This window comes from Taudactylus pleione, unplaced genomic scaffold, assembly GCF_031769625.1.
Source record: "Taudactylus pleione unplaced genomic scaffold, aTauple2 ptg000381l, whole genome shotgun sequence".
Taxonomy (NCBI): domain Eukaryota; kingdom Metazoa; phylum Chordata; class Amphibia; order Anura; family Myobatrachidae; genus Taudactylus; species Taudactylus pleione.
In genome coordinates, this window is record NW_028284782.1 from 1,936,276 (window position 1) to 1,947,749 (window position 11,474).

Here is an 11,474-nt window from a genome sequence, read left to right on the forward strand (position 1 = left end):
TAGATAAACAGAAATTAGATAGACAATCTAATGTTTGACAGTCAATAGTTAGGCAGGGACAAAAGTCAAACACACTAAAGTTCAACATGTAAAAAGGTCGACAGGTACAAAAGGTTGACATGAAAATAGTCAACGCATTTTTATTTATTTTTTAGGGTTAGGCACCTACTGGAGGGTTAAGCTCTTACCCCCCACGGTTAGGGTTAGTCACTTACCCAGATGGTTAGGGTTAGGCACCTGGAGGGAGGGTTAGGCACCATGGGGAGGTGAAGATTATTGCTGAAAAAAAAAAATTGTCGACCATTTTTGTGTCGACCTTTTATACCTGTCGACTTTTGTCCCTGTCAACCTTTTGTCTCTGTCTAACTATTGACTGTCTAACATACAGTATGGTGTCTATCTAATTACTGTCTATCTCTTATACCACACCCATTCGAGCCATAGACTAAGCTCACTGAGGTCTAGTCAAACAATGGGTACCAAAATCCAGGGGATGGAGTTATCCTCCTACTCCATCATTCTCTATTCTCCTTTTTCCACATTTATTCTTCTCTACATTTCTCCTCCTATTCCCTACTTTATCATTCTCTATTCTCCTCCTCCATTCTCCTCCTTTTGCCCTCCTTCATACTTTTTTAGTCTCCTTTATCCTCTTTAATGCTTCTCTTTTCTAATCATTTGCCCTCCTTGATTCTCCTCTATTCTCCGTACTCCCACATGCATCACATCACAGCATTGGAGTATTATGTTCTGAGCACCATGTCAGCACAGGTAGTTAGTGAGTAACGGGGTAGGGCATGTACTGCCCCAGCTACTCCATGGACGTACTAGTCTAGCAGTAGGCCAGCACCTCTCCCTGACCCCGCAGTGTTTCTACGGCAGGGTCCATAGGGCTCCACAGGAGACCTTGGGGGTATAGGCGATGACATCAGTCTCGGGCACCTCAATAGTTGTACTTGTGCTCCCAGGATGCACCGGGCCCCTCTCCTATACCCCGCCCCCAAGCCAAGGCACCTCAGTTTCGTAGGTGCTCGGCATGGAGTCGGGTCACTTCAAGAGGGGCTGCATTGACAGCCCCAGAAAACTTTTAAAAACTACAAGAGTGGTCAGCAGGGGCAGTCCACTCCGACACCCCGCCGGCGCTGAGACGCTAGCATGGTGCCAGGGATCGCGGCGGGTGTCTGGGGGTTTTGGCTAGCAAAAACCCCCAGACGCCCAGGACTGTGGCCGGACATCACAGGGGACGTTAAGGTAAGCAGCGGGCGTCCACGGCGGGTGCCTGCTGACATCACAGTCCTGTAGGCTTCCCAGGCGGGGGTCCTGTGGAAGCGGCTGCGTGTGTTAACAGGCATTGCGCCTGCTCTGACACTATACCATCAGGGATACTGCACAGCTGGCCCCTTCCCCGATGCACTGAGCGCCTTTCCATTGCAGTCTGGCGGTTGCAGGCAGCTCTCCTCCCACAGACACGCCCCCTATGAGTCCGGTGGTCATTTTATATATGCTGAAGCGCGGGTCTCACCAAGAGTTGCGGTGCCTGGGCCCCTCTACATACCTCTCCTCTAAGCAGGTCAGTGTATGTAGCACTATTCCTACTAGACACAAGGTCTAGCTAGTTGATGATAGTGCAGGTTTTTCCTGGCATTGTATGTGTCTGTGCTAGTGCTGTCTGCCTGTATTTCTCTGTCAGCCATTATATCTATCCCTGTACTTTCTCTTTCACTAGCCATTGCGGTGACAGTGCTGCTCAGGGGTTAATTTGCTTCACAGTTCAAACGATTATTGTACTGAGGAGTTTGACACATACATTTATAATGTCTGGCAGTGAGTCTGGTCAGACTGATCTACCCCTCATACAGTCCTGCAACAGATGTTTGGCTGGAATAAGAGAGGGAGAGATTATTGTGGGAGGATTGTGTACCAGGAATGCAGGATTACCTACTGGGCCCAGCTCTTCTCAAGAGCCTCCATGGGCTTGCTTTGCACAAGCACTAAATACCCTGATGGGTCGGCTTGCCGCACCACCAGTGACCCCACCATTGGGGTACACTTCGCATCTTGCTATGCCATCTGCGTCACAGGGGACGCCCAGACTGTTGGCTGTGGTATGCCTTTACAACCTACTCCCTACCAAACACAGTCGGAACCTGTGTGGGTTAATACACTCTCCAATACAGTGCAAAACCTGACGGAGGTATTACAGGGGGAGCCTTTCCAACATTCTGTTAGGAAAGAGATACAGGACCTCATTCAGAGGCGGTCGCTAGGGCACGATCGATCGCAACGAGCGATTTTTTGTCATGTGCGCATGCGTGTAGTCGGCATTGCGCATGCGCAAGCCAGTTCTTGCGAGCTATATGGAGTCTGTCGTCAGTCACTACTTGGTCGTAGCTCTGATTGACAGATAGTTCCATTTGTGGGTGGTAACAGGGGAAGGTGCATGTGAACGGGGGCGTGGCGCTGCGAATGCAGGCATGTCTGTCGTAAAAAGAGAGATTTAAAGGCGTGCATAAATTACTGAGCAGGTCATCGCACACGTCATACCGCAGCCTTTAAGATGCTACTTCTCGTAGTGCTTGAGTGAGCCCAGGTTCTACCTCAAGCACTGCGACTGCAGGCGATGGTTTCTGCCTCTGCCCATGTCTGGAGTCAATTAACAAAGTAACAGGTGTTTGTCATTGCAATGTATATTAGCAAAGTGGTTGCGTTAATTGGCTTTTTTTTCTTTTTAAAAGGACATTATATTTGGTTGGTCTCGGTATGTGATATTTATATTACATTTGTTTGCAAGACCATTTAAAATACATTTAATAATCATAATTCCCTTTTTTTATATTTTTTAGGTTTGTGGTACTGCACATCCCAGCATGCTTTGTTTTTTGTTTTTTTTTAAATAATAAAGCCCATAGCCAGATTTCTTAAACCAAACATCAAAAAACACATGCAAAATTTACATTAGAAGAACAGACAAAAAAACCAAAGCGATTGCACGCTGCTTGCATCCGCATCGAAATAGGCAAAAGAACCATCGAAAGTGCAGATGTGGAAACTTGACTCTGCCAAAAAACCATGATGGTCACATAGCTTGGCGCCAGCAACCGACAAGTTTCTGTGACTGTAGTCCTCGCTCACCCTTTACGAGACTCAGGAGGTGTGTTTTCATTGTGATGGGAGTTTCCTCACCTACGATGTGTGCTGCGATTTTGCACTTGATTTGCATTTTCTCGCTCTTTTATGATACGATTGATCGCGCCCTAGCGACTGCCTCTGAATGAGGGCCACTGTCTTCCCAGTCTACGTACTATCAGGATGACGTGTCAACTGATGATGGGGAAATACAGGACTTATCTGAATCTGAGCTCCCTCTAAGAGAGGCATAGCCCAAGTCCAAAATATATGTGCATGGCCCATCCGTGCGGTCCGTGTGGCCATGGATATTGGGGATGAGGATACCCCAGCAGCCAAATCCAAACATGCTCACTTTAAAGAAGTTAAAAGTTCAGTGACAGCTTTTCCGCTGTCTGGTCAGCTGGTTGATCACTTGGAAGAAGCATGGAAAACTCCAAGCAGGAGATTTCAGCCACAGAAGAGATTGGAGACCACTTATCCGTTCGAGGAGAAGTATTTCTCTAAATGGGAAACTCCACCTCAGGTGGATTCTCATATTATGCGCCTTGTCAAAAGCGCGACACTCCCTATGCCATGTCATCATTAAAGGAGGTCACGGACAGGAAGGTGGAAATATGCTTAAATTTATTCTCTTTCAGGGGAGTGGCTAGGCCAGCTACGGCTATATGCTTGGTGGCCAGGGCAATGGAGCGTTACGCTAATGCCCTGGAGGCGTCCTTGCCTGTAGAAGCTACCAGTGAACAAGTGGAACTGGTAGGTTTCCTCAGAGATTCAGCCACATATGTGAATGAGGCTGCTCTGGATGTTAGTATGCTAACATCCCGCATTTCATCGGCTGCAGTGTCGGCTAGATGCTCTCTCTGGTTGCGATCTTGGAGGGCGGATGCTGAGTCCAAGAAAGGGTTAGAAGGTTTACCCTTTAACGGCCAGGTACTTTTTGGTCCAGATTTGGACAGAATTGTGGACACTTTGGCGGCTACCAAGTCTGCCTGTTTACCTTTGGCCCCATTACCCTCGAGTTCTGGAACTCAGTAATTTCGGACCTTCCACCCCCGAGTAAGGCCAGGTCTCCGGAATTGTGTCAGTATCAGAGTCTGTATTTGTTGAGGACCCGGGGTGGAAACAGGAGCACACACAGGTTTAAACTGAAAGGTGGGTTGTTTAATGTGACTGTTGTAGACATGAATAAAGATAAACTAAAGTCCAGTAATAAACAAACTGATATATGTGGCTGAAGGGAGCTGCAGTGAATGGGAGTAATAAATGTCCAGATCAGTGGCAGAGATGAATCCAGATGAACTGTGGGAGTGAAGTGGAAATCCTGGTTTGCTGAATAGTGGCTGATGGGGATATCCAGTAATGCAGTGATGCTGGCTAAAATGGAGATCCGGAAATGCTGTGATGCGTGAACTAAGGAGACAGGTTCAGGCAAGAGTGGGTTAACTGAGGAGACAGGTTCAGGCAGGAGTGAGTCTGGTGGAAGGCACAGGACTGATCTCAGCAGTGAGCAAGGCTAGGCAGAGCTGTGCAGGCTATGCAGGGAGCCAGAGACCGACAAAGAGCTAGGGCTAGCACTAGAACACAAGTCTAGGTTACAGGAGCGCAGAGAACTCTCTTTCACAGCTACGCTGTGAACACGTTGCACTGGCAACTACAGGGAGCTCCAAACACCCTTAAGTACCCAGTAGCGGAACATGATAGGCCAGAGAGAGCAGGTGACCTACAGACGATTGACCTGCTATGTCACATGGCCAAAGACAACATGGTGGCACCCAGACACCTGTGACACAGCATACCCTTGCCAGGATGGTCCAATACTGGCAGACCTCTGCGTACAGCCAATGCTAGTCTCCACATGCCAGCTACCCCGACAGAAGGACCGCGCCACAGTGCCCTCACTGGTAAGCACCGGAAACCTCCACGCCGCTAAACAGGTCATGACAGTACCACCTCCTTTCGGGGTACATGCGCACTTGGACACCATCGACCCACTTGCGAGCGCTCAGCGCTCGCGAGCGGGTCAGAATCAGGCCCACAGTTCCATTAGAAATAGGCCTACCGCCGATAGAAGTCAAGGAGATAGCAGGATCCAAGGTGATGCAAGGAATTTGTAATTTATCTGCTAAACGAGAGGACATGAAATTTTCTGCTGCCTCAGAATCCAGGAGGGCAGATACGAATGCAGGACTAGACTTAATGTCTAGAGCTATGGGCTAGACAGAGTCATATTGCTTTGGGGACGGAAGTATTACTCCTGAGTGTCCCCGGGACTAGTTAGGAAAGGGCGTTTCCCGGCTTGTGGGTACAGGAAGCCACCAGGTGACCAGTGTCTCCACATTATAGACAAAGGTTCTTTTGAATGCGTCTCTGTCATTCTTCTTTAGAAAGACAGATATTATTAACCTACATGGGTTCGCCATCTGTAAAGGAGGGACGAGAACGGGTAGGAGCATGTAGAGGATGAGACCCAAAAGGATCAGCTCTGTGCTTTTCAGCTTGGCGCTCTCTAAAGCGTATATCCACTTTGATGCAGAGAGAAATGAGATCATTAAGGCTCGGCATAGGCCTGCTCCACGTGAAAGTCCCACTTCATTAACCGCCAGGGGCTCGGATTCAGTAGCTTCCTCAGATGGTGAGGCTAGCACCCCATTGCTTCGGATGTGGAAACTTCTGTTCCAGAGGAAATCTGTCCCCTGTAGATTTAGAAGCTCTTATTAGAGCAGTTACGTCCATCCCTCCCCCCCCCCCGGTGTATGCCCATATTACCCATCTTATTAGGTTATACCTCCTACCTATACCAAATACGGCATCTCTCAAAGATTCTACAGATAGGAAGTTGGAAAACTTCCTGAAGACCATTTATATGAATGCAGGAGCTCTCACTCGTCCAGTCCTGACATCTGCTTGGGTAGCTAATTCTGTAGGCCATTGGGCAGACTCTTTGGAGGACGGTCTTACCTAGCAATTACTTAGTTGCTATGGTTGCACATGTTAGAGAAGCGGCTTTTTATCTCTCTGAAGCAGCTATAGATTCTGGACTTCTAACCTCTAAGGTTACTGCTTCTGCAGTTGCTGCCAGAAGAGCCCTTTGGCTGCGTACTTGGAAAGCGGACACAGAATCTAAGAAGGCTCTTGAAGCTCTAACTTATTTGGGTGAGATCCTATTTGGTCCGGAACTGGCCAAGATAGTGTCTATGTTGGCATCCTACAAATCAGCTTTCCTGCCGTCTGTCACCACTACAAGACCCAGAACTTCAGTTGATCATTCCTTTCATTCGCAGGGTAAGGCCAGAGGTCTGCCGGTTCCAAGAACACAGGGTTCTGCCTCCAAAAGCCTAGAGGTAAGCAGCTGCCAAACCAGCGGACTAGCCTGCCGCATGATGGGGTGGGCCTCTTCCCGGGGGACCTCGGAGTGAGAGGCCGGCTTCTTCACTTTTCGGCAGTGTGGATTCAGACCACAATGGATGATTGGGTCAAGGACGTCGTGTCTCGAGGCTACGCCCTTATTTTTCGACAGCGTCCACCTTCCAGGTTTTTTTCTACCGGTCTTCCTGCTCAACCAGAAAAGGCAGAAGCTCTAGAGGCGTCGATTCGCTCTCTTTTCGCCTCAGGCGTCGTCATTCCTTTTCCCTTGTCCAAGAGAGGGTTAGGTTTTTACGCCAACCTCTTTCTAGTTCAGAAGCCGTATAGTTACTTCCAGCCCATTTTCAATTTGAAGCATCTAAACAAGTTTCTCCGCATTCCTGAATTCTGCATGGTCCCTTCAGTCCATCATCTTAGCTTTGGAACTGTGGGACTTTATGGCGTCTTTGGATATACAGGATGCTTATTTGCATATCCCTATATGAGCCAATTACCAATGTTTCCTCGGGTTTGCGATACAAACCAACCACTACCAATTTCAAGCATTGCCATTTGGTCTGTCCACAGCCCCTCGTGTGTTCACGAAGGTCATGGCAGCACATCTACGATGCATGAACGTCAGAATTTTACCATACCTGGATGACTTGCTTCTCTTAGCACAATCTCCAGATGTGCTCAGGGATCACATCCATCTGACGATACGGCTTCTTCAATCATACGAGTGGATAATTAACTGGAAGAAGTTGATGCTATCTCCATCCCAGGAGATGCTCTACCTGGATGCCTTGTTGGATTCCAGAACTCAGAGAGTCTTCCTTCCTCCAAACAAGATCTTGTCATTGCAAACCAGAATTCGCAACTTTCGCAGTCTGCGGCAAATGTCCATTCACTCATGCATCCAAATTCTGGGGTCGTTAGTTTTGACTAAAGACATGGTGGAGTACGGACAGTTTCACTCCTGGCCTCTCCATGGACTCGTTCTGAGGCGTTGGATTAAGTCACATCTGAACCTCAAGGCTCAGATTCTAATTTTCTCCCAGGAGGTTCGTTTCTCCCTACTGTGGTGGCTCCAGCATTCTCATCTAGACAAGGGACGCCCTTTTTGAATCCAGAACTGGTTCCTACTCACCACCGGTGCTAGCCTTCGGGGTTGGGGGGCTGTAACTTGTCAGCTCCCTTTCAGGGCCGTTGGACACATCAGGAGAGCCAGCTTTCTATAAACATTCTGGAGCTTTGTGCTGTGTACAGGGCTCTGTGTCAGGCACAGTACCTGTACACTAATTTGCATACGCAGTCATATAGTAAATAAAGACTTAGACCTGGAATCTGTGGTTCCAAAGCACAAGTGTTATTCAAGTAAAAGTTCAGACAGTTACACGCAATTGATCCAGACACAATTTAGGCGCAAAAGGAATTATACAGACCCAAGTACAGTATACATATGCAGCGCTTCCGGACCCGAAGATAGGCATCAGCAAGAGACCCCTCGTCATTCAGCATTCAGCACGAAGACTAAGAACCCAGCGTTTGAGCACACATATTTATACCCCCCCAGAATAGACAGGACAATAGAGAAGTTTGTTGCCAATGTCATTGGTTCCCAGGGGAGAAGCATCTGTTACAGAGCATTTAACAGGCTGGTTCAAATAGACTCTCCCTGCCTCTAACAGCTGGGGGTCTTTCCCTTCCCGCCCCCTGTAACATCCAAACAGTTGTTCATGAAATATACATTTTGTTGCTTGTAGTCTCTGTGATCCATAACTCGAGAAGGCATGATGCGATCTCCCCACCGATAACACCGGAATACTGTGGAAAGAGTACGCATCAGTACGAAACCAAACACGACTTGTTTAGCATGTATAAAACCTTAGTTATCAAAGATCTTTATTTCTCAGCATTTAAACTAACTGAACCAACTTAAATCATATACTTTAAAGCTTATTAAACCTTATGTGTGAATATGTAATATGTGAGTATTCGGAGTTTGATATAAGGACGCTAGTTAACTTGGGGCAGATGCATGCGCATAAAGCTAATAAAACAGCGGTTTCATACAAAGTCCTATGCATTCGCTAATATGCGACTAGTTAACAGCGCAATTGTGTGTATTAATGTGTGTATGAGAAATGGTGAAAGATGCAATTGCATGGTGCTAATAGTATTATCGCCACATGTACTAAAATGTGAGTTTATCTAAAATGGCGCTTAGGCGGCCATTCGCAAAATGGCGTCTTGCGATCTAATTTTCAAGATGGCGTCTTGCGGCCAATCGCAAGATGGCGTCATCGCGATTAAATCTTAAACTGAACTTGTCTCAGCCAATTATTCTGCTTTGACAGTATACTTCCATGATATGTTCGGTTCTGTATGTATGCCAGCCTTCCTTCTCTTCTGCCTCGCTCCTGCCGTGGGCTTGCAAACGAAACTGATGTCCAGTGCCTGGGAGCGGGGTATAGAGGAGAGGAGCCTGGGTTTGTGGATAATTAATTTAAGCATTTGGTGCCCAGTCTCTCCTCTACAGCCAGAGTTGTCCCTGTGCCCCTATGGAGTCGAAGAACAGGTAAGACATAAGTCTCCTTTTCTCACGCCAGCTACCGTTGTGCCTCATCTGCTACTTTGTACTTTTTAAAACTAATTCCTGTGCAGTTAAAGTCACAGCCCAGCATCCGTAGTACACTTTGAGTGTTTTTTTGCTGTGTCTGTGATGTGAATAAGATGTAAAATTTTAAGTAAAAAAATACTGTACACTATTCCTCTCATGGTGTCTCAGTCGTGCCAGGCATCTCGTGCAGTATTATGAATAGAAAGAACCTATATCTATGCGCAATTAATCTAAATAAATAAAACACACAATCGGGGCGCTAAACTGACAGAGGAGGATAAATTATTAGAGTTTAGTGATATTAATACCAATTAAGTCACAGGACCTGCTTAGTAAAGAAGAATGAAAAGGTGGATAAGAGGGGTCTCAGATGACTGCTGCTACCAAATGAGGAGCTGACCCTCAAATGTAACCAAGAAAAATGCAAAAATTATATACACCACACCTTTGGGATACTGAACCACCTATTAAGGTTGTGCTGTTTTTTCATTCAACACTATAAAGAAGTGCATGTAATCTATCTGAGGCGCCAATGGATTTCACCTTTTTGTGATAATCTCGTGCAGTATGGCATATAGATGCTAGGTGTATCAGGACACATCTGTATGTATGACACTTTCTGATTAAACACCACTTAGCTTTTCTATACTGCACAATGTGTCAATCAATCTACATATAGGCAAAACTAAGTAGCATGGCTAAAGCTGGGTACATACTATACAATATTTGGTTCACTCTTGGTACTTTCGACCAAACTGTATGACCTTTGTATAGTGTGTACACCCAATCTGTAGTTGACACCCGTCGTTCATTGCATCGTTCTATTGCGTGCTCAATGGGACAATTTTACAGATGACGTGGTGTTGTTACATGAACTAGGGGAAGTATCTCGCAGCTCCGAAAAGCTGTCTTTGCAGAAAGATCAGCTTTCAAGATGTGTTAATTTATTAAAAGAGGCTCTACCTGTTGGGTTTAAATACCCATGCAAGCAACATTTTCAGTGTTTATATAAAAAAAAAAGCAAATTTGTGGGCAAATAAAGTGTCACGATCCAGTGCAAGAATTCCTCTGTGGAGGACGGTGAGCCGAGGGGTTCGGGTGACTAGGGGAGTGACTAGATTAGGTCTCCTAGTTGCGGCCAAACCCAGATTTGGCTAGACCTGCCCAGAGGCGCGGAGTCTAACTCACTTGGTGGTTTTCTCCAGTGACCCCTCCAATTTGGATTTGGTTTTCAGCTGCACCAAGTGAGCAGGTCGCGGCCCTCTGGACAGGTACCTGGGAATGGCAGAAGACCAGAAACTATAAAGAATGCCAGGCATTATAGGCAAATGCCTAGGGGCAACTGGAATGCCTAGGGACATCCAAAGCCCAGATGTAGATTTTATCTCTTTGAGCTGACTCGGTGCGGCCAGTCAGGAGGCTGCAGCAGCAGGATACTTCTCACATAGGCAGGAAGTGTTTAGTTTCACTTTCGCTGACTAGCAGCTGCTGCAGAGTGCAGAAGAGGACGGAAGGGGATCTAGCTGTGCAGAGGAGAAGTCAGGCAACACCCACAGAGCTGCTGCTAGACCCTGCCCCACCACACAGCATAAAGGTAACAGCTGGATGAGGGGAGGCAGACAGATATGAGGAGTGGGGGGTGATGACACTGCTATGGGAGGAATGGGAGACAGATACATATGGGGAGTGGGGGCTGATGACACTGCTATGGGTGGGGGGAGATAAAGACATATGGGGAGTAGGTGGGGTGTGGGAGTATGCCTGTGCTGTGAGTGATGGGTGCTGACTGTGCCATGCTGGGTGAGGAGTGCTGTGCTGGCTGAGGGGTGAAGGGTGCTGTGACGGGTGCTGGGAGAGGGGTGATGAGTGCTGTACTGTAATCTGTGGTGTGAGGGGTGCGGTGCTGGGCGAGGGGTGCTGTAATCTGTGCTGGGAGAGGAGTACTGTGATGGGTGCTGTGCTATAATCTGTGCTGGGTGAGAGGTGCTTTGATGGGTGCTGTGCTATAATCTATGCTGGGTGAGATGTGCTGTGATGGGTGAGAGGTGCTGTGCAATGAGGGAAGAGGAGTGCTGTGAGGGTAGAATTTGCCCTGTAGGATGCCTTCTGGGTTTCTCTTTAGTTACAGCAGTGTGCTGAGATGGGTGCTATGAGGGGAGAACCTGGTATTTTCTGCTGGGGGCACCAGACAAAATCTTGCCTAGGGCATAACATTGGTTAGGGGGGAAGCCATCGGGAAGCCAGTTTCCCGACTGTCATCCCGGCATGGGTGAAATGCCGGGCGTCTAGATGTAGACGCCCACATTTCCCTGACGCCGGGAGACCGGCGCCCGGCATCACGATTGTAGTGATGCCGGGCGCCGCGAGCGGACAGCCGCGG